This window comes from Hetaerina americana, unplaced genomic scaffold, assembly GCF_022747635.1.
Source record: "Hetaerina americana unplaced genomic scaffold, ioHetAmer1.1.p SCAF_78, whole genome shotgun sequence".
Lineage (NCBI taxonomy): Eukaryota > Metazoa > Arthropoda > Insecta > Odonata > Calopterygidae > Hetaerina > Hetaerina americana.
Genome location: NW_027287405.1, coordinates 124,584 through 149,149, shown reverse-complemented (window position 1 = coordinate 149,149; position 24,566 = coordinate 124,584). Strand labels below are relative to the sequence as shown.

General features: G+C 35.9%; 1 protein-coding gene across 1 annotated transcript in view; it reads right to left on the bottom strand.

Moving 5' to 3' along the window:
- Positions 1 to 24,566, bottom strand: part of LOC139697489 (uncharacterized) — a 90,581-nt gene that overhangs the window by 24,995 nt on the left and 41,020 nt on the right. The window contains exon 2 of the mRNA XM_071596213.1: positions 14,466 to 14,587. The gene's annotated coding sequence lies outside the window, so the exon portion shown is untranslated. The remainder of the gene's footprint in view (positions 1 to 14,465; positions 14,588 to 24,566) is intronic.

Sequence of the window (24,566 nt, the reverse complement as noted above, 5' to 3'; positions counted from 1 at the left end):
TCTAGATTCTTTTATCGGAATCAATTGATATCAGGATTTAGTGTTTACCTTCTTCGAAAACAAAGATGATTCACTTATTTTTTTCTCAACCAGGATTATCTATGGTCACTATGCCAACTCGTCTGTAGAAATGGATTGGATAGGCATTTAATAGAGCAAGAGGGCACCCGAAATAAATAAATTTAATGCCACAATACACATAAATCACAGTATATGTAATTGTGTGAGCATGGCGGTTGTCCCATATTGGTGTGGATCATTCTCCATGTGCGAGTTCTAAGGAGAAATCAAGGAATAAGTTTACTGGTGAAACGACTATATATATTTCGTATATATACTTTATAGACCGATGTCGGTCAAGAAACAACAGTTACAACGGTGGCCATGGAACAATTTGCAAGTACATTCTTTGTTATCGCTAAAGAATGACTAATAGAAGAAATATAGTCACTTGATCCAATTACAACGGGTCCAAAGGCAGACCCTATGGGAGTAGCTGGAAGAGAATCCGAACGCATTAGGCAAACACATCACATCAGGTGATGGTAACGGAGGCGAGGGTGTGTGCCCCTTTACTTAAATTATGTAGGGTGGATTTGAAATTATTAAAATTTATATATGCCCCAGGAAAACTTGTATCTTAGGATGGACGCTGTAATGAGGGGATCAATTATGAAAACGATTCATTAATATCACAATTTGATGAAGAAAAACAGCGCTTCATCTGCTTCGTTAATTAAGTGTACATTCGAATGCTTGTGTTCCTTTGGTTTTTCCTTAGGTTAAAATTTGTAATTGAATAAGTGCCTTACAATATCTTTATTTTCTTGGAAAATATTCATATGATATTTCAACAAAATTTCAGTTTTTTCATTGCAGGGAAATGTTTTATTTCCTCTTTTCTCAAAGTAATATCTCTAAATTAGCATGCACAGAGAAACCAATTAACCTCGTTAATGTTCATGGTCTAAGTGGTTATTAAACAGGATTTTTCTACATAATATTAGCTTCCAGAAATTCTTATTCTTATGCATTCCGTTTCCTTATTTTCACGTGAAATATCTAAGTGGAATAGCCACCCTTTTTACGTTCCCCCGTTTCGGACCTACTTAACTCCCTTTATCAATTTTACCTTGAACCTTCCTCATTTTTGACTCCATCCTTGAACTCTACCTTTAACTCAGCCATAATTCAGGGCCAAAACAAGTCAGAACCTCGGCACAACGTTATACGTGAGCGTTCGATTATATGGAAAGGATGGTACACATTGTTCACGTACACTGCCTCGTAAAATGTTGGAATGCAAATGAGAAAATGGGACACACAACTTAATTTAGAGAAAAACCTCTTTCTCGTGGAATTAGGACTTGTTTAGCGTCATTAAATTGTCGAATCCAACTTAACTAATATCAATTTCATGCTTGAGTGAAATATTCATATACACATGTGTATAATTTCAGAGTAAAGTTGGTTGTTATAATTTTCATGGGTTTATATATTTTTAACCGTAGACAATGTTATTTTTTCCCATTAAAGATTTTCTAATGCTATACAGACTCTTTATTCACTGGAAACCGCTAGTATTCATTTTGTTTTAATTTTCTGGTGATGTTAGTTTGCTTACTCTTAAGTTACCTCTTGAAGGAAAACGAGCCTTTCCTTTGGCCTAGCGTGGCTCACACAAAGCTGTGTCAATATTTTCTTATTTAATTTCTTTGGTATGTTAAAGAAGCAGCCGCCATGGACTTCTGCCCAAACTTGGAACGAAAAAAACAAGGGATACATCCTCCCTTTCCCATAGTTCTTCTGCTTTGTCTCATTGTCATTTTCTTTCCTCACGATCCGGTCTCCATGGGAACGTGGTCAGATGTGGGAGGAAGGGATAATGACGCAGTTTCTCCTACCTCTTTCTCTCTTAGAGGTCAATAGCATCAGCAAGGTTCGTAGGTAAATACTTAATAAATACAACCGTATTAGTAGTAGAATGACGAGTAGAGCAGGAACAAGGCTGCCCTTTTTACAATTTTATGAGATTAGGTAATAGAAAGTAATGATAAAGATGCAGAGTGGTGTTTGTATTCGAAACCTTTTGGCTAAAATGGAAGGTGACACAAATTTATTTTCTCAAAAGACCACTATTTCGTCGACATGAAGCAAAATAAGTTGTAATAATAGTTTTGTATGACGGTATTCGTGAACCTACTCTCATTTATCACCGGGTTGTGAATTAATTAAGGTTCTCATTCAATGAGAACTTATTTTCGTCCATGTTTCTGAGAAAGACTAATATGCACATTTCGAGGAAGAGTATATTAAATATCTTTGGCGTGAAAACGATATTATTTTTGATTATTGATTTCTGTTATGAAAAATGTTAGCAATTGAAATACATAAATTGGAGAGAAAGAAAATGAGATTAAGACGGGACATAAGGTATCGCTTGTAAGAGTCACGGAACGTAATCATGCCCATGAATTCATTTATAGTCGTATAAGAGAGAAGTTTACAATTCATTCGTCTAATTTGGAAATAATTGAGGTGACATAATAAAATAGAAGCTCATATTACCTAACAAATCAGGGAGCCTTTTCGCATCAAGGCACATACTATTAGCCATTAATAGCATAGAGAAATATTATTTGATCAATTAAATAAATATTAATTCGATTGATAAATATGGCGTAAAATTACTTGGCGCATCGGCGTTGAAAATTAAATATAGTGCAGGGTTACCCCAATTTGTGATTTTAAGCAACAAACTTTTTATGGGAAATGACAAAATGAAATACGGAGGATTCTATCGAAAAACATTTCCAAGATTCACTGCAAACACTGCATGCGTCATTTTTCATTCTTTAATTTCGTGACATTGAATGTCACCCATTAACTCTTATCATCCTAAACTTTCAATACAATATACTAATTACTTTAGTAAAGGGATGTATGAAAACAATTCAATGTTTTTGAGCTATTTCAAGGCACCTGAAAGGCCACTCATGATAGGTGAAATAGAATTTCTTTCAACTAAATCGTCATTGGATAACCAAACCAATTGGTAAAATTCCTCGCTGAAAAATCTAAATCTACCATGCGAATAAATACCATTGAATCAAACCGGAATCGCTTAACCGTGTTTAACTGCAACCATACCTTGGTAGTTTTCAGAAAGAGTTTAACCCTCGATGACTGGAGATAACGTCGCTCAAAATTGATAGCCTCGAAATCACTGGACCTGCTTCAAACTCGAAGAGAATGACGAGTGATGAATGAATTATAAATCCCAAAAAGGACTGAAAAAGGACGCAAGCCGTAGAAAAGCAGGATATATGGGCAGAGTAAGCCAAGGAAGGACGAACACGGCACGAGGAGAACTCTTCATTTAAGAGCGTGAGACATTGACGGGGGAGGTCAGGCATCGGAAGATATGGGTGGGGACAGGAAGGTGAACTGAGGTGTAATTAGGCGTGTGCGTTAAAAACGCATTGAGCATAAAGTTTAAATGAATTACGCACGTGCTTTGGCAGGGGTATTTTGGAATTAAATCTCCATCTTTCAACCATTATGATAAGGTCCAGGCATTAGAAATGAAAATTGAAGGTCGTAATTTTCTTAAATTTAAAGTTAGCATTAAGATTCATTATCAGGTCCCATGTATACCTCTTTACTATGGCTGGATGAATACAAATTTTTGTATATGTGGTAAATAGAAGCTGATTTGATACCTTAATTAATATTATAACATGTTCCTTATATGTCGTAGGAATTGCATTTCACTAAAAATACGAGTGAAGGTATTTTTCTTAACTAAAGATTAAAAACCATTTCATGCATATCAACCGATATTTTTCCCTCGATATCATAATCTAGAGTAGAAGGTAATATATAACTATTGAAATTAGTATTTAATTTACTCTAGAATCGAAATTCAAAGGTCATAACATAGCTCGATGCCACCTAAAAAAACTGATAACGAGGATAATCGTATGATTATTTTCAATAATACTATTACAATTTTTTGCGAAATTATAGACGTTTAAAATGGAGCTGGTCTAAGGCAGTTTTTTATTTGTCATTATATGTATTGAATTATATATATAATATTATATGTATATAATATTATACATATAATATTTTATGTTTATAATATTATATATATAAATAAATAAATAATATATATATATATATATATATATATATATATATATATGTAATTTAACGGTTGAACTTATTTGACCTGTAGTAAGGTTATCATTTGACCGTGTACTTCTGTTTTGCTGATTAAAATGTGCATATCCGAAGCATATTTGTATATTTGCAGCTCTGGTTCTTCCAAATTAATTACGTACAATTTTGCTTGTAGATCACTCTTTCCCGGACCGGCATCCACTTTGTAGGCGGCAAGAAAAAGTACGATTCGCGATTCCTCATTTTTTCTCCATCAACAAGAGGTCTAATTGGTGTTCAGGCTCGTACCAGAGGACAAGACGAGAGGGGTTAACATTTCAATTAACCTTCTAACATGCGCCTTCATTGCTAGTTTGGGCATCTTGGGCGATGATGAAGCTGATTATAAATTTTGCCGAGTTTCCCTTCCTTAAGTCGTAGTTTAATGATTATCTAGCTCAGTTGGTAAAATACAAAGACAGGTTAGTGACCATTGGCAATGGCTTGAAACAAAATAAACCAATCACTGAACGCAATATTAATTTCATCAAATAAAAACTGATAATCTAGAACTGACATAATAGAATTTGGCATAGTTGTGCATTTGCATACTTTTCCTTACTCAAAGAATTTTGTCTAGCATACGAACAGAAAATTCCTTAGATTTGCAATTAAATATGTATGGATAACCTTTCTTTCTATCTATGCTTAGTGAAGTCATTGTAACTTGTTATTAAACTTAGACGACAAATCACCATTGAAAGGTTGATGGCAATGTCAATAGTTTGACCTCCCAGGAGTATGACATTTTTTTGATGGAATCGTAATGTCACTAATAATTCATTCAATTCTCATTGAGAAAGTCTGTAAGTTGGTCTCCAATATGTAATATATTTAATGCAAAATTTGCTCATAAGTTTAATAATGGATTCTATTTGATGTAGAACCTAATGTTAGTATCTTAAAACTTGTTTTCTTAGTTATGTTAAGTCTCAGTGCCGTGGTTAGCAAATTAGCGTATAGACTATCAGCTACTTTTTGCACTATATATCCTCACCCGGGGATTCACTAAAATTCACTCTCTCTAGTCCATTCGCTTTTCCTTTGCCGAGAGCGAAGCCATTACTCCCACATACTCTCACCTATACCTTAGGCGTGTAACAAATGGAAGTGGAGATTTGAATGACCGGTTATTAGAGGTGCTTTATTTTTGGATTTTTGTCTCAAATAGAGGACTGCTAAACTGTGGGGAATGTAAAATTTTGTACGTCACCAGATTTCATGAAAATTTGCATCAGATACTGGGCTGTGTTCTCTCGAAACCTTTAGAGATTTTCAAATTGGTACGTGTTGGTAGGCGTAGTCTGTATTCATCGTTATTTCCGAGATTTCGCAACGTTGTCAGCGACGCAATCTCTAGAATTACGAGCAATTCAATTCCGTATGGGTAAATTCTTACATTAAAGACTTGGTGAACTAACAATCCGGATAAGATTCGTTGAGTTTTTTGCAAACATTTATTACCTGGGGGCAAACGTGATGTGTCGCTTGGTACGCACGCAAATTACTCCGCTTATCTTAAATGGATCTAACCTACGTGGCATAACATTTTCATAATCTTATAATCACAAAATAGAAAATAGTCTTGAAAGTAATGCAATAAATGGAGCTGGGCATTATTTATGCTTTTTGACTTTATGTGGGGCATGAATTACTTTTCTGTTGAAGGCAATTCCTGGATCTTTGTTATTTCACTCAAACAAATGAACCCAGGACATTGTTTTACCATTATAATGACGTTCTGACCGATTCAAAATCAAAATCATCAAGTTATAGTATGTTATCAATAAAATTTAAACCCTTCAAGTCAATTATATTCATCTATTAAGTTTTGATCTTTTTAACTGTTTGCAACCGTGTTTTACATTTTTTAAAAACGACCAACTACCTAATCTGAAATAATCTATTGAATGACTTTATTATTCCTTGAATGTGGTCTTCTTTCATATGTTTATTTCAAAGTGTGAGTCGTATGGGAATCTAAAATGTCTACTATTTTTAAATTTAAAAGTTTTACGCCTTATGATTTTTTTATTTACTATTTGAAATAATTATTCATTAATTGTAAGTAGGAAATATATTTTTTTAAACTGAAGTTTCATGTGGTTCAATTTTTATCTCACGGCAATTGATATTAAAAAATATTTGGCCTGCATGAAATCCTATGTGCGTGTATATGCGGGCGTGAATACGTGTATACTCGTATGTATGTTTGGGAATTGGCATCGGTGTTTGTGTACGTATGTATTTACAAACGTAATGCCTATAGACATCGCGTTTTTCGACTTTTTAACTAAATTTACTGGATTGCTTACGGGGAAATGACGAGTATGCTCTTTCGGTACCAATTTTTGCGATCTTCCAATGTAAAGTTTCACTTTGGTTTTCCCTAGAACGACACACCCTTCGCATACCACAAATGGCCAGACAACAAACTCGCACTGGTCGGTTGCCCCTAGTGAAATTATAGCGGAAAACTCTTTGATTAACATCCCAGGGAGAGGTGCAATAATGACAGGTTGGAGGGGGGAATGAAGGAAATGGAGAAAGGCATGAGCCCTCCGCCTTCAATTTCCCCGGGGAAGCGTCAGCTCTTCCGCTCAAAGTGCTCCCATTCCTTACTTTAAATCCATTTATGACGGTCCCCAAGAAACGCTTTTCCTGACGAATGTGCTCATTCTCTTATAAACTCTAGAAGCTATTCATATTTTTATTCCGTGTGTTAACATTAGTATTGCTGCTAAAGGAGCAGAGTCTTACAACTCATCTCGTTTTTCCGGCTGGCATTTATTTAATTTTTCATAAAAAAGTTTGTTTGAATTTTTGACACATTTCAATTTCCAATATTTATTTCAATATTTATAATTTGTCGCTATTAAAGCGTTATGTGATTAAATGCAAAGTGGGCTCTTGTCTATGGTGTTATTCGTCTATTATTGTTGCTAAATTTAATATCCATCTTAAAAGACTGCTGTTCGTGTACATTCATAAGTTTTAGTACTTATTCTTAAATTTGGTTCAGTACTTATTCTCGACTTTAATTTGTCGTAAAGGTGAAGGTATCTGACGCCTTTGGTTTAGACTTTATTAATATATATGTATGCTCTCATTATTATCACGAAAGTTAAAGTTAAGAATTCATAGGTAATAAGTTACTTAGAAAGTAACACCAAAGGAATTTTGGGAAAGTCAAATTAGAATAATAATAATTCCGTTTAGTATTTAAAAGATAAGTAGGCCATTCAAGTACATATCTAGCATTAATAAAAATTTATTAGTAATAACAATAAATTATAATCAAATGGTTGTGGGCAAATATTTTTGGCAAAATATTTTAATCCATGAAATATTAATATTATTACAACCAAAAATAGTTTGTTATGTAATTTTGTCATCCAGATGAAAATAATTTAATATTATAGAAAATCGCTGTGGTTAAAAATTCTTCCGGTAGCAAAATATACCTATACAATCGACGGACCAATAACAATTTCGATTTTGGTCTGCTTTTGCAAATTATAGACAAATATTGCTTATTACTTTCATATGCTGTAGTCTGAAATTGCTAATGCTGATAAATGCGTTTCATATTTTATACGACTAGAGGTTACAATTTTTATACCCCGTATTATTCCCCCAAAAGCTTGCCTCAGGGTTTTTTTGAGAAACACCGTAGTCTCATTCTAGTCATATTCTAATCGCTTTAGTATCATTGTGATATTAGGAAAATTTGCAAGATGATGATGAAACTTATTTGTTCCGATGGGTGCCCTGTTGTTTCAATTTACTTCACAGTGTCAACAGTTGTGGAGTTTCTACTTGCATCCCAGAGTGATATTCCGATTTTAGCATCGCAGAGCTACAACCAACATGCAACTCTCGCGTCCTTGAATCTCACTCTCGGTTAATTTCGCAAACGACAAAAAGGGATATCGATCACTATTAATCTATTACCTAGACTAAACATTACGTACTAAAATCACAACCGAATTAATTTTTTTTAAATATGCCGCCATATACCTCCGTAGTGGCTAATGGGCAGACAACGAGCTCAGAGGTGGATCAACGTTGGTAAAAAGTGCAAAACTACATACTTTCCTTGATAAATCTTAACAACGCTGCAAATTCAAAAATTCAATGATGCCCTTCTATTTTCTTAACGGAGGCGAAAAAAGGGGATTGTATCTTCTTAGAAGTCTTACTTCCGATAAGATTATTTGTAAGTTCCCACATTTGGTGACGGAAAACATGAAACGGAAAAAAATAAGAGGGAAAAAATGACATGGATCTCTGCATCGCTGGGGGCAATTTGCCGCCTCCATAACGTTTTGGGTCCGACCTCTCTATTGGAACTGCACTACGTGTGCTGCAATTCGAGCGAGCGAAAGGCAAACGGTGCCCAAAATAGGTCTCTAATTTGCCAAACGATCCCTCGAAAATGGCGCTGCAATCGTTGGTACCGTAACAATCGTCCGATGATGCGTCAAGGCGTTGCCCTTGGGCTGAATTTGAGGTCCTTCAAAAGTGATTACTGGTATACCGTTTCTCATATTATTCTTTAAAAAATAGGAAACCGAGTTCGCAAAAAGTTTGCGAAAATAATTGAGTGAAGATATTTCTATTGATGATTTGCTTAGATGATCCTGGCCTTCTGAAAATGTTATGTTATTTTACCGGTGGACCTCTCAGAATTATTCTAATGATGACTGCTGCTTACGGGTCAACAGATAATTTCGATTTCCTATGATTTCTCGATAGGTTTGTATCGAAAAGATAAGGTGTCCTTTCATCTTCATGTTAACCAAATAAATTTCCCAAAAAATAACTATTAACTATGCCTGAATACTAACCGAGAATTTATTTATTTAGAGTGAAAGTGCTTTCACTTGGAATATTTACCATGCTATAATTTTTTAATAGTGAAGGGAAATATTTAGAATGGTATTTAGAAGGTTTCTTATGCCGTTGGCTGCATGTTTTCTAATGCAATAACATAACCCAAGATTTTTAATATTTTATAGGTAGGTTGATATATATTAGAAAATCTGAGGCAATATTTTTTCTATAAAACTAAGTACTCTCTATAAAAATATATCCCAACTTAAACAGACTATACCCACGACCTCTAGGATACGAAAACCCCACAAATCATACAGGCATGACTGGCTAGCATTTTGTCAAGATTTGGTTTAATATATTCATTGTAAGCTTCGTGTACACATTACGGTATATAGATGTTGCGTACATTGATAAATAGTGCATACTTTATGTATTCAGTGGTCTTACCTTTTGGAATGCCTTATGTAATTGTATGACTTGAAAGGAAGACTAAGTGTTCTGCTTTCTTGCTGATATGTGTGTATAAATAAGGAGTTATGGTGGTAAGATTGATTCTAAACGGACTTTCATGTTTCAATTTTATGGTAGTCAGTTCTACCAGCAAGGAGACGAATGAGGCCTGTGGCGTGGGCTAAGACCTTTCTAAACGACATAGATGAGGGAGAGCAAGCACACATTTAAGGGGCTTTTTCTGACATGTGCTACGCGTTACTTGCGACTGTTTGGTGTCTTAAGGTAGAGCGCGAGGTTAGTGGTTCAAAGTCTGTATCGACGAGGAGTTTTTTCCTGGAATCAAGTGGGAGTTTCGGCGTGCCACCGCAATAACGTAATAGCTGTTTTCATCGGGAGAAAAAGAAAGAGACTTCGGGAAGCACTCCTGGTCCACTTTCGTTGACGAAAAAAGACATGAAGGGATGATTGGTAGGTAAGAAAGGAAATAGTGCAGCAAGTAATGTTAGGCGCATGCAGTTAACAAACGAAACACAAGACATTTCTTTTACTTTGGGTGGGATATTGTGATACATCTCTTATTTTCGAGTACATTTTTCTTACTTATTTTTACTTGGACGCTGGGTGAAATACTATTCTATATGCATTGTATATTAATACTTGAAGAGGAACAATTAAAACGATGTCTTGCCCTTAATGTTGGTTTTTACAACCGTATTAGAACAATTGAACCCCTCATTTTCGACACTTTAAAATTAAAGATGTCTTAGATACTGTCCAAGGCAAAAGTAATAGGATTCTGATATTCTGGAAATTGAATATATCGCTGCACAAGATAAACCGTGAAGAAAAGAGATCAGGGTTGCGTTTAAAATTGAATGAATACCAGCAATCGAAAAAAAATATATAAAATTATTAAGCATTGAGAGGGCCAAATTCTGTTGTTAGTGCTCAACTGTACTCTGAAGGCCAATTTGGATATTCGGTTAATATTTTCAATCAGGTACACTATGACCCAATCAGCTGCGTGCGTGTTTGTAAGCTGGTGAGTTTTCTGAAAGGAGGGATTTTGGAGGGGAAATCCTGAATGACACACTGGTGTCTTGATGCCACCGTGGTATGACTCAGAGAGATCGCTACCGTGGAAACCAGCTAGCGTCACGCGAAACCAACTCGAACAGAAAAAAAAATGTTGTCGAGCTGAATGACGTAAGCCAGCGTCCCGTTGCCTGCTTGTTCCCTGATTTCACCTAGGAAGCTATTTCAAAAGCAGGAATTCAAAACCAACTTCTACATGTAGTGTTGTACCCTTACTACATGCGCCAACACTCAGCAACACTTTATTATATACTATTATAGAAAATTTCAATACAATAAGACCTTGCATGTTTGTAATAAATCTGAAATCACAGACGTGATTTCTCAAATTTTAAGTAAGTATTTGATCCCCACAATGTGTATTGTAAACATTTTTTGTACTAAAGTAAACAAAGTTTAATTTGTACGATGCTGGGGCACTCCCAATTGTTTCCAGGAGACCGTTTTATGACATATAGCCCAGTTTATTCATGATGCTTCCAGTTCAAACTCATGTTTTCGTCACGATGATAAATTGTCGATCGGAAAATTGTGTAGTTCCAAATATATAATTCCTTCGTTTATGTAAACAATGGGAAGAGGTAAATCAACAGTAGGAAATCATCGCCGAACATTATTTTCTATCAATAAGGACACACATTAATCGTACTTTATCTATAAAATCGTTATTTATCAAACTCTATAAATGTTTTTATCAGATGACTCGAAACTCAAAAGAGTCCTTTTGATTAATAGTAAACTGCAGAATGATGAATACGCATTATGGAGACCATAATGTATCATTAACTCTAAACGTGTTTACCAAATAAATGTAAAACGCATTTAATCAACATCTCTTTTATTCATTTCTTATGGTAAAAGGCTGCTACAGTACTTTTGAAGCATTACATTTTTCTTCAAAAAGTAAAGCCTTGTTCAAACATTGAGGAAGACATTTGGTTAAGTTTGGAGCGTAAAAAGTAGCCATATTCACTGTAATGGACACCACAGAGGTATTTACTTTCGCGGAAGTGATTTTCATTCATGTATGGAAAAGAGTGATGACCTCTCTATTTTTCTGGATAAGGCCAACGAGCTAGTAGCAAATGCTGCAGGACTAATAATGGCCTTTCCTTGAACTTATACGGAGCGGCCTATCCTGACTTAAGGTTTCGTACTCTCTTTTGGCATTGGTGTCCTTCATAGCACAACTGGAATATATTTGAAACATCTCGTTTTTTTCATGGATACTCCTTACCTGTGAAGTAGTGCGTCAAGACATTACTCTTCCCTATGCACAAATGTAGTCACAAATCACCGAGGCATTGATGCACCACCTAATTAATGCCAAAAAGGTACTTTCAAAACGACAGAAATTGTTGAAGACTTCCGAGGTTGCTTTCCCGCATCGCAAATCCTTGACCCAATGAAAATAATTCCAAGCTACTTCCAAAAAGGGATTTCAAGGTTTAGAATCAGAAGGTTAAAAACGACTTTATGGGACTAGTAATAAATAATTTCCACTTATTCAGTAACTGCACCTAATCGCCTAAGTCAGATGAATTTTTATTTTTTTCTGCGATTGAATTAAATTATAGGCATCATGGAGGAATATGAGTTGGCACTTATGCAAGCAGTTTTATCTATCAGTCAAAATTTCAGCGCTCTATGGTAAATGGGCCTTGAACGGGTTATTGTTCAGATAGAAAGCTAAGCAAAAATGTGTATCATTTATTAAGACTAGAGTAATTAGTAATTTGGACTAGCATGATTTTTACAGAGAAGTCAAAGCAAAATTTAAATGCTGTAAAACACTTTTTTATTGTTTGTAAATTAAAGCTCAGGTGGGTCCTTATATTTTATGGCAGACCAAACAGTGTTGGTAGATGGTGAATTCATAACAACAAAATAATATAACATATATCGCGGTAAATATATGGATCCTCTTTCTTATTTTGAAAACTTGCTCAAGAATGCTTCGTAAGGATATACCTCGATAGCAAGCTCTTCATAAGTAGAGCACGGATTAAATATTTGAGTAATTTTTTTATGGTTATAGTTCGTCGACCACTGAATAGCGGCGGCTCATGTCCCGTTACGGTTTGAATTTCCCTTTCTACCGGTATTCGTATTTGATTTCTCTTTACGAACTATCTCCTTAATTGTGTACCTTCTTTGTCTGATTATATTGCGGAGCAAGGCCGACGCTCTTTTCCTTGGAGAGTACCAAGGTGTTTCCTTCGTGTTCGCCAAGTGGTCATCATCACAGTTTCACCACAGGACGCCGCTCGCAAATAGCTTCGCCCTCCGATCGTCATTTCGTCCAATTGTTACAACGGTTTTTTACCCACCACTTTGCGGATCGGAAGTAAGGATGTGTGGGTAGAGAGAAACAGTTTTTTTCCCTATTTTGGGTGGAATCACGTCCATGTCCCGGCGGAGCACACGTGTTCACATGTCTCACGTTTTACTGCCGTCTGTTTAGCTTGAATGAGGTTCCCCGACGAGGTGGGCCTGGAATCGTTTATAATGTTCCTGTTCAGAAGAGCGTGGTTAGCTGCAATTTTACCCGCGATAGAAATATTTTCCGTCCTTCCATCTAAATTTTTACAAAGGCTGTTCGAGCACCATGCATTTGTTGTAGCTGGGATGTTTTTTGAACGGTAAATTTGACGGAAAAGAAATTGCATTGAAACCAGTCTATTAAAGGTGTACGTCGTTTTCATCAAAACATTTTTGTATTTTCAAATTCTCTTGGGTCTTTAATCGGCTATTAACTGTAGTTGAAGAAACGGAAATTTCATATTTATTTAATTTTGCGACCCTCACAGAGAAGCGATTTCAGTAAAATAAAGTACTTAATTCTCATAGCTCTAAGTCAACGAATACTTTTGCTTAAGAATACAAATTTTGCACCTAAGTTTAATCTATACATTTACTTACTTCAGTTATGTACTTCGTTAGCCACCACAAGGAAGTGTGGCGGGTGTTTACATACTATATATTCCTTAATGATGCAAATTCGAATGAGTGTGACCCGTTTTTAAAAGGAACCCCCTGTAGCAATTGAGTTATTCGTTACTTCTTCTACCCAACCTTGTTTCTGAGGCTAACATAAACGCTGCAATGGAAGAAAGAGTAAGGACTTAAAACTATTCATGGTAGAATAAACTTCTCATTTATCATCCGGATGTGATTTTGGCACCAATAATGTGAGGCCTTATCCCTCGCCGTCATAAGTAAGCTCAAGCGTACTCGGAGGCTAACACTGATTACGAGTGGAGCTGCTAGCTGTATAGTTCTATGTCCCTCAACTATTCTCTCACATTGTCGCGATATCTTCAAGAGTGAATTCCTTGCAAAGAGCCACAATGGTCTATGAAACTAATGGTCAGAAAGACAAAGGACCGGAAGGGGTGCACCAGGCAGCGAAAGGGGCAGAAATAATTGCTTCACTACCAAAAGACGCTCGTAGAAATGCTACATAATAGCGTGGACAATATTTCTTGCGAAAAAAAACTTAAAAAAATTTCTCAAAATCAACTATTTGTTGCAAAAGCCTATAATCAAATTATCTGCTACCTTTCTAAAAGTCTTCATTCCAATTTTTCCTTCCGTGAGTACTCCAATTTTAGTTTCTCTGATGATCCCATTTCAACTATTTACATACCATTAAGTTTTCCACAAAGCTGCATTACTTTCAATTTGTTAAGATTTATTCCTAAGCCCCCATTTCTTGCACTAATTGGAATATTTGCCTGAATCACAGGAGAGTAGCCCTACGAGGAGTTTTCATATTTATGTATATCATTGACTATGTAGTAAACCTTCAGTCAAAAACGAAACATACTCTTAGTATATATATATAACATTACCTTATTAATTCAGATCAATTGTCGTCTCCTCGGGGTGAAACCATTGGTAGATTGTTTTATTACTTCAGAACTGATGACGTTGTTATGGTAACACCGTAATGACAGGGGCCGAAAACTATTTCCTAAAAGAAAAAGAGAATTACATGATATTATTGGTCAGTATTTTTTTTCCTAAATTTAAGATTGAGAAAGTATATTGTTATTGGCGGGGGAAAATCGGCGAGCGACGTATGTTAAGGCAGAAAAATTGGTTAGAAGGTATACTGGGGTGAACTTTTTAAAGTTGCCTTAAAAAATCCAATTAATCAATATTTTGACTCATTATGTCGAAAATTGACTAAGAACATTTCGCTCTAAATTATTTCAAATTTAATAATACATATGATAACGTCGAGTTCACAATTATAAACATATGATTGAAGATTATAAATAATGTTTTAGACATATATAACGAAATTTTGTCCTTCCACGGGTGATCGCGAACGAATAATCACCTTGCGTCTGTGCCAAGAACTTTTAATGAACACTGTCTAAAAGTTGAAATGAGTGTATAATATTGAATTGAAGATCGAATGTTTCTGAGAAGAAGGATCGCGATATTTCAGATCCTAACACGAACAATGGATAAGATTTTCGTTCAACACTGGGGTCAAAGGATATTTATCGTCACGCCAGCAAGCACATAAAAGGAGGAGTTTTCCGTGAATACAGGCTTATGCGCACGATGTGTTCGTCACACGATACATCATCACAACGTGGGCCAGCGAAAATTCCAAGAACGCCAGTGAGGCTGAATTTATAGGCTCCCGGATACCCTATAACCGAACCCACAACATGCCAACGCGAATTTATAAACATTTCTCGGTCGTACATCGTCTTTTCCGTCTATGCTTCCTTACAATCGTTTTTGCACCTCTTCCTTATCCCTGCGGATTCTTTTAGCCATAGTTTAGTCTGTACTTGATGCATATGATAATGGCAATCATCCCTTTTCACTACCTGTTTCTTTAAGTGAGGTGATCTCACTCATATGCTTTAATACAAACTTTACTGGGCATTTATGCTACCTAATAATGCTATTAAAGTACCTTCTATCAGCGGTACTTATGCCTTTTACTTATTTCAATGTCTTAAAATCTGGAATTCCACGGAAAAATAATGCTTATTTTTATCGATAACTGTAAAAATTCAAAGAATGAAAATATTTTTGGCAATAATTTGGCATCATGGTTTCGCGAATTCGTAACAAATGTATCCCATAACATCACTGCTTAAGCTGAACATCTAACTAACCTTAAGACGCACAAAGGCTAAACATGCATGCTGATATCATAGAGACATTACTTTTATATGAATAATAGCTGGAGCTTTTGACATGATGATGTACCGTATAGACTCTTAATTGCAGCATTCGAAAATGAATTATACAGCAAGTGAACACAAATTCAAACTTCAGTTTTTACGTTAATAGAGAACAACTAATATTTTCTCCACAAAAACCGTTTACAAAATCATAATTTGCTGTACTTTGAGAGCTAAAAATGTCGTACTTTTCATTCAAGAAAAGGTATTTCATGTTTTGACTCGTTTTTTAGCGGAGTATTTTGTATACAAAATCATTTTTAGTGTGAATTTATGATATAAAACTTCAACTCTTATAAATTAGAAAGAGAGGTGAGACATTAAACTACCCCTCACTTCTTGTGATATTTAACCCTATGATTTCAACGCCCGGGAAAAGTAGAACATTTTAAATTGAAATTCTTTGTAAAAATTCTTCCTGGAACTGCCATAGAAACGTTCGGGTTACGTGATCAATTCCGCATCTCTACCTATAATAAGCCCACCAAGTTCACTCTCCCCCTCCTCTTCCCAACGATCTCGCTCCCTCGCTGCCGCAAACGCGAAAGCGGCCCTCATGCTCGGAACGGGTGCGGCGGAAAGGGAGCGACGGGTGGGCGTGAACAAGGACCGGGACGGGGGAAGGGTGGGTCCAGCCGCGAGGGTTGCATAACGGCACCCGAGCATGGGTGGTTTGGGTTGCCCGCTCCACATAGCCACGGCAGCGTGGACGCCCCAAGATGAGTTATCGCCAGTGTCGGCAACGTCATCACAACACCAAATGGTGGGGTCGAGCGGCAAAGATGAGGGTACGGAATCACGCGTGCGCGGCAGCCAAAGCATCGTGAGAACGCGCGGAATGCGGTTCACATCCGTGCATTGCTGTTTCAATGGACTGTATTCTTTTAATTGCGAGTTAAAATTGGGAAGTACGTACGGATCGGCGATTCCGATTATATCGACCGTATTCTATTAGATTTCGATGAGGTTCAATTTGATGCCGATTTGCGAACGGTGCAGAGTAAGTTTCTAAACGAATTGATTATACCCTAATCTCTACAGACATAACTCACCAAGTGGAGATTTCCCTTTCTTTCTAAAATTGCAGATTAGCACTTTCCACTTGAAGAAATCCTTTCATATTGATATAAATGAATTGGCGGAAGGAATTGAAAATTATGTGAACCTTTATGTGTTAGGTACAACATCTAAGTTCAGTTATCTATTTATTAATTTTTATTAGGTTACTTTTTAAAAATATTCATAGTCCATCGTTTCCTATAAATGAATAGCATGGCCTCATTGAATTTTTACCTTTTTGATTAGCTGTTAAGAATTCCTGAAAATTTTAGCATTCTTTTGTCACTCCAAAAAAATACATATATTAAGATACTTCTTCGAGATGAACACGTCGTTTCTCAAACCTGATATCATATCATAAGAACAACGTAAAGAGAATGAAAAAGTCTTCGTAGTAATATAAGTAATGACTTAAGCTATATTTTATGAGTATGTATAGAGAAATTATCATCCTTATGCAACAGAATAGGGAATATGATTAATATGATGAGGGTGCACTTTTAAAAATAGGGATAATATAACTTAATGAAAGTTTAAATATAAGGGCGAATGTTGACGTTGGTTCTAGTTTAACCTTATATAATTATGTTGCAAACCTGTTATTCCTCTGATTTTGAAGAACCACAGACTATATGTAAACCCTTTCAATAATTATAAATTTATTTAATGAATGTATATGATTGGTCGAAAGCGTTCTTAAGTTTTATATTGTCATTTTCAAAGACCCCGAATAAACTTGATAGAACCTCTCCCGAAACAAAATTTATTTCGTTTTCTTGTTAAACGAAGCACTTTTCTACATCCATCATCTTCGAGTTCTACTCACAGAATTAATATTAATACACAGATTTCTCATACTAACTATGGATTAAAATATCCCTCCGCGATGAAATGTCATTAGGAATACTCGCGGCGTGAAAAATGGCTCGTGTCTTTCGGCTGCAGAAAACACAATAAATAAATCAGTGGCCGTATCGAGGGAATTAAGGTGAGTGCAAGCCACAGACTCTATTGTGCATATCTTCATCCTCGGCATCTCCCGCGGTTTTTGATGTGAAGTGATTAATCCGAAAAGGAGGATCAGAAACGAATGCGCGGGGAGGCATCACCGTGGGATGCTGATTTTACAATCCGAGTGAAAATAAAAGAAAGATGAGAATCCTGCTTGCATCCAATCTTGAATGTCATGGCCAACCGGAGTTTCGCCGCCGCGTTGAGGGCTGAGGGGGGAACGAGTTAGGGGAGAGAGAGTCTGTGTGGGAGGAGAGAGAGAGAGAGAGAGAGTGATGTGGTGGGGAATGGCAGAGGAGAAGGGAGGAAGGGTGTGAGGGAAGAGGAAGGGGGTTTGAGAGGAGAGGAAGAGTACACCATTTGAAGATGAGATACGCCTCCCTACTGTGTCGACGCGTCTTTGGCAAATTACTTTATTTCTTCTCTTTTTTATTTCGACCATAGTCGGCGTTCCTTTAAATGCAATCGATGAACCATATAATGGAAATTAACCTTTTTTTTTGGGTATCTCACGTCGAATCGAATCAAAATTCAATATCACCATCAACTCCGGGACACGTGCTTCCGAGGACAAAGAATAGCATATTGCGCCACATCAGCTGAACCCGAATATTTCCTGAAGCTTAGGCATTTTTCTGGAGTTGGTTTAGAATTCCTTCTGTCTCATCTGTCTATCGTATGTTTGCAAATCTTGGGAACTTTAAGAATGGAATGAATTTTCTAAGAAAGTTGATGCTTCTTGTAATTTTGGAGGGTTGAATATTTATACACATATTTTCTAAAGTAAATATACCGACACGTTCTAATGAATTTTGTTTTGTACTAAGCTCTGAGTTTAAGTTCTCAGTACTCTCTGCACTTCATGATAAAAAAAATGCCTTTAATTTGTTTTGGAATTGTTTGGGTAAAAACATTTCCCGTCAAAGAATGTATTTTCCAATTTAGAAATGGTGTAGTACATTTTTATTCATTGGTTGGTATCAGTAATAGGTTCTTCACATAGGCAAAAAACCGACTTTTTCTTGGTGATTTTATTCATTGAATTTAATAGCATTTTTTATTTTGACACTTTTTGGAATGACAAGTATTTACTACTGTAAATGATTGTTTCCGTTTACTATAAATTCCTTTCTTCTATAATGCCCTCAAATTTCTTTCTGCGCAAAGCTTGAAAGTTTTAACCCAGAAAACTCGATATAAATTATATCATCTTCTTTTATAACAAATATAAAACAAATTAAATGCATCCTTCCGTCAAGTTCACTTGCTACATTGACGAAGTATGCATTCGACATTACTAGTTTTATAAGTTTAAATGTCATCACGATAGTGCATTTGGCCCTGAGTATTTTAAGATATAGTATAACCGCCTGGGGATAGACTGGTACTACAAAAATTAGTATACTAAAAAATAAACAGCAAAAAATTCACAGAGAAAGTTACTGAGGCCAGATCAAAAAATGCAAATATTTATAGATGGAATAAATGTCTCAAAAAATAGGATTTTTGCCTATAGACAGACTGTATAGATATACCATCATAATAGGAAACTATTTTTATGACATATTAAAATACCTGATCAAAATAAAAAGGAATCACCATTAAGGGACAATATGAAGTCTATAACTAAATATTTTTATACAAATTGAGGCAGAAGAAAATTGGAGGTTACTTTGCCTCTAATTTTGAATGAAATACCTAAACATTTAAGAATATTACTGTCAGTAAATGCTGTGATAGGGAGAATAAAATACTAGCCGTTATACAGAATGGATTAGGGCTTGGAAAGCAATGTGACAATATATGAAGCTTTATACTTGCAACACTTTAAACTATCATTTTTGTTTTTGGGTCACCTGCTGTCAATCCAGTACTGACTTGCTTAGGAGGGCCAGAGAGAGAGTATTTCATTTATAAATTTTTCATTTATACTACTATTATATATTATTAATATCATATATGGTATATGACAAAGATTGTCTGTAGTTGTATGTTGTATTGATTATCTGTAATTCTTTGTATACTACCTTGATCAAAAAGTTCCCGGAATAACCACCGTGTGGCGCTCCCATCGTTCCGATTTGAGTTCTGTTTTTTTTGTTAAATTGGTACATCTGTTGTTGATATTCCCTTTAAATCTTAGTGTCATAACTTGACATTTGCAAAAGTTACGTAGCCAAGAGTACATCTATCTCTGTGTGTGTTGGCGATTTTTTACAATTTCAGAAATGGATTTAAATTTGCAACAACGAACTTGTATTAAATTTTGCGTAAAAAACGGATTTAGTGGCGCACGGACGTTGGAAATGTTGGAAAAGTGTTTCGGCAACGATTCTCTAAAAAAAACGGTCGTTTACCAGTGGCACGAGCGGTTCAGAAGTGGTCGTGAGTCAATCGAAGATGATGAACGCAGTGGCAGACCATCGACATCGAAAGTCGGTGAAAAAATTGATAAAGTAAAAGAAATGTTGGTCGATAACCGAAAATTAACCATCAGAGAAATAGCGGAGGACTTGAACATTGCCTATGGATCCGCCCAAGACATTGTGGTTAATGATTTGGGTTTCCGTCGTGTAGCAGCAAAGTTGGACCTCAATTTCATGCAAAAAAGAGACCGTGTTGACGTCGCAAAAGACATGATTTGCGAGGCTGAATCCGATCCCACATTCATCAAAAGGATCATTACTGGAGACGAGACGTGGGTTTATGAGTACGACACGCAATCCAGACATCAGGCAAGTGAATGGCGTTCACCAAATGAGCCGAGACCAAAAAAACCACGTCGTTTTCAGTCAAAAAAGAAGGCAATGCTGACGGTTTTCATGGATTACAACGGTGTAGTGCATCATGAATTTTTGCCAGAAGGCCAGACAGTAAACAAAGAGTATTATTTGGGCGTTATGAGACGTTTGCGTGAAGCAATTCGCCGAAAGAGACCAGAAATGTGGGCAGAAAACTCGTGGATTTTGCACCATGATAACGCACCGTCGCACAGTGCTATCATTATTCGTAATTTTTTGACGAAAAATGCAACAAATACCATCCAACAGCCACCGAATTCACCTGATTTGGCTCCCTGTGACTTCTTTCTGTTCAATCGAGTTAAAAAACCATTACGGGGAACGCGTTTTAGCAGCCGAGAGGAAGTAATGGAAAAATCGCAGGAAGCACTGATGGACATACCGAAAACCGAATATAAAAAATGTTTCGAGGATTGGATCAAGCGCTGGCATAAGTGTGTTGCAGTCGATGGGGATTACTTTGAAGGGGACAATATAGATTTAGATGAATAAACTTGTATTTTTAATTTTCTGAATAAATTCCGGGAAAGTTTTGATCAAGGTAGTATTATGTGTGATGTAGATTATACTACAATTGTAAGATATGTTTCAACGCTGAAATAGGTCATTGGATTTAATAATCACTGCCTTATAAAGTTCATCAACAAAACTAATTTCTATCAATATCCATTACTCTTTAGGAATATTCGTATTATTTTTTTAAAACTTTTTGCAAATGTAACTAAGGAAAAGAAAATACATTACAGAACATAAAACTAGTCATACCTGAGATCTAAAATTGTAATTATAAGCTTCCACTACCACAAGATTCAGATTTTGTGACAAGGAAATGAATCATTTATTTTATTGTAAACCCAATGCAACTGCAAAGGAATTAAAACACATGCACACAAATATTATGTGAAAATTATCACCAGGTTTCGTAAGAATAGGGTATAATTGCCTTAGCAATTTAGATTTCCGTATTTAGTCAGCCTGATAACATATTTTTCATATCATATTGAGAAACAGAAAAGAGATTAGATGAATTAGGCAAGTGAGGTGATAAATAGAGGTGGCTTAACAAGACCAATTAAGAGATAGATAAGTGCCAAGCAGAGGGCGACCAATGACTCCCTTATATGTCAGTCCTACACGGTACTCATTTTCTTCTTCACTCGTAACAACTTTTCGTATTATCCTGTTCTAACTTGCTTCGTGTATCCAAATGGCATATCTCATACATTTTTCTTTAGGATTTTTATCCCATGTGGCTGCATTATTCGTTTACCATTTATATGGCGCGATAATTTAGATGAAAAAATCAGATTAATAGAATGAAAAAGTAAGGGCTGTCTTTGGGTCCCGTCCTGCCAAAGCGTTTTTGATGACCATTTTTCCATTTCCTCTGAATTGACAACTTATTCTTAAAAGTCAATTTTTTTTAATTGGCTAAACAATAGAAATGACTACTTATATTTTGTTGCGACGTCATTCCCTGTTTTTAAAGTTAAAAATCGTTAAAACTGGTTAAAATTTTATTCTATAAAAAATACGGTAAAACGCCATATTCTAGACATTTTTTTACTATTCGTGTATTGAAATTATTCATTATTTAAAGAGATTCATTTTGAAGAAATTAAAGGAATTTTGTAATATTATTGATTTTATGGGAAATGGGAAATTTTTAGCTTGGTGATAAATTTAACCTTGTCATAACTATCAAATTAAGCGTTTCATATAATCAGTGCAACCGATTAATCTGAGAAATTACTTTCTACGAGAAATTTCTAATGATTTCCGTTTGATAATCTTTCCCTTTATATTTGATTAATTTTTAGTTGATATATTAATAAAAATATCGAAAATTTAATACTCAATTAATTTTGTCACATTTGTAATTTAAATCGCTTGTAATTTTCAAGTTACTAAGTATTTTTTCACTTCATTGATTGTGTCAGCGTTGGTATCCATGTTAGGGTTCTGGTTGGCCTAGTTTGGCTGATGGCGGATGCTTCGGGATTCTTGTACAAGTATTCTGTCCCGCCTTACGGAAGCGTATCTAAAGAGGTCGAGGAGAATTGAAAACATATTAATATCTTTCAAATAATAGTTGTAGTTAATGGCGAAAATAAAATGAGTTTTTAGATTTGGTTTGATAGATACACAATATTCAGGCATTGTGTTCTCTTCAGTTTTTTCGATTCTTCCAATAAAGCAACAGAGCAATTGATTCAAGAAGTAAAACCATATTTCGTATTTACTTCATCTGTTTTTGCTGGACGGATTTTTTTATATCGATATACTCTTTATAATCTACTTAAATTTTTCTCGAGATAGCTAATCGGGACTTTGGACCTTTCTCAATATTGTCGATAGAATGAATTCTGTCGGTCAAATTTATGTTAGCCATTTTACTTTGATTATTTTCACATCCATTTTCATCCGCACTATATTTTGAATGAATAGAATGTATTCTACTTGCTCTGAGGGCTCTGGGACCCCTAAGTCATCTTCACTGCTAGCTTTTTATTAATATCATTCTTACAACATTAACCAATCTATTAAGTAATTCATTTTTCAAAGTCTTTTCTTCATTGTCTTCCTATTTTCTTCTTTTTTCTTATCCGCTTAGATGGGGTCCAATTCATCATCACTCGCCTTCTTCCCATTCCCTTATAATTTTAAACACGGCCTCCTTGTATTCTTTTCCGTCCACCTCTCTCCTTTCCCTCCTCCGTTCTCTCCATTTCTCCCTTCGGCCCTCCCCCATCATTTCTGTCTCTTGTCCTTCTTTCTCTCTCATTCTCTCTACTTCACTCCGTCACTCTTATCCCCCTCTCTCCTCTACGCCCTCGCGTCCCAGCGTCCTCCAAGAGTCCATTTCAAGGGCACGACCTTGAGATGCTGCAGGAGGGCAAGACGCAGGCACGCAATTCGCTGGAGAGAACAAGAGGGGAGGCATGCGAGGAGGTGGTTTGCCCCCTCCCTCCTTCTCTCTCTCTCTGCTTCTTACCCTCTCTCTCTCCTCAACCTCAGCATGCCTCTCTAGATCACCGAATCCCACTGCATCCTTTTGTTTTACCCTTTCCAGTATATTTCTTCGATCGTCCCACACCGCATATATGCCTCATTTCTTCGTGAAGAGATTTCAAAACGAAATATTACAGACGAAGTAAATCGATCATCGTGAAGTCCCATAGTGGGCATCGGGGCTAGAATAGGGATCAGAAGACCCCTATCTACTGCGCTGGAGTAATGTTGGCAAGCCTTAGGAAGAGATCTACCGAATGTTTTATTAATTTTGCTCAGTCATGCGACATGTTTTGACAGCTTAATCCTGCAAATATTACTTTTTTCTCGCCCTATTCGGAGCAGGAAATGGCATGGGGAAGTAACCATTATTTTGGATGGTTCTGCTCGATTTTTACTCATTGCAGTATTTTCAGGTTTTACTCCGTTAAATTCGGATGACAATTGAGTATTGAGAAAAATATTTCATAGCTATCCAGAAATGCTATAAACCTTAATTGATTTAACATAAAAGAAACTTTCATATTTATCCATTCATAATTTTACATTTCGGGAATATTCATGTAAGTTTCAGCTTGGAGAAGACGTTGATAGGTTTTCGTTTCACCAATTGCGCTACCTGAAGACACTTCTATTGATGTAGCTAGTAATCATATTCTCAAGTACTCAGATTCTCATTGTACCCGCAAATAAATAAAACTGATGAGATAGTTGTTTGATTGCACTTGTTTTGGTAAAACTAAATCCTTGTGAACTGGGAAAAACCTTGTTATATAATTACTCTTAATAAAGTACTTTCTGTCCCACTATTGAAGTGGAGGATTGTGGTAAAATACGAATTATGTCATGTTAAAAT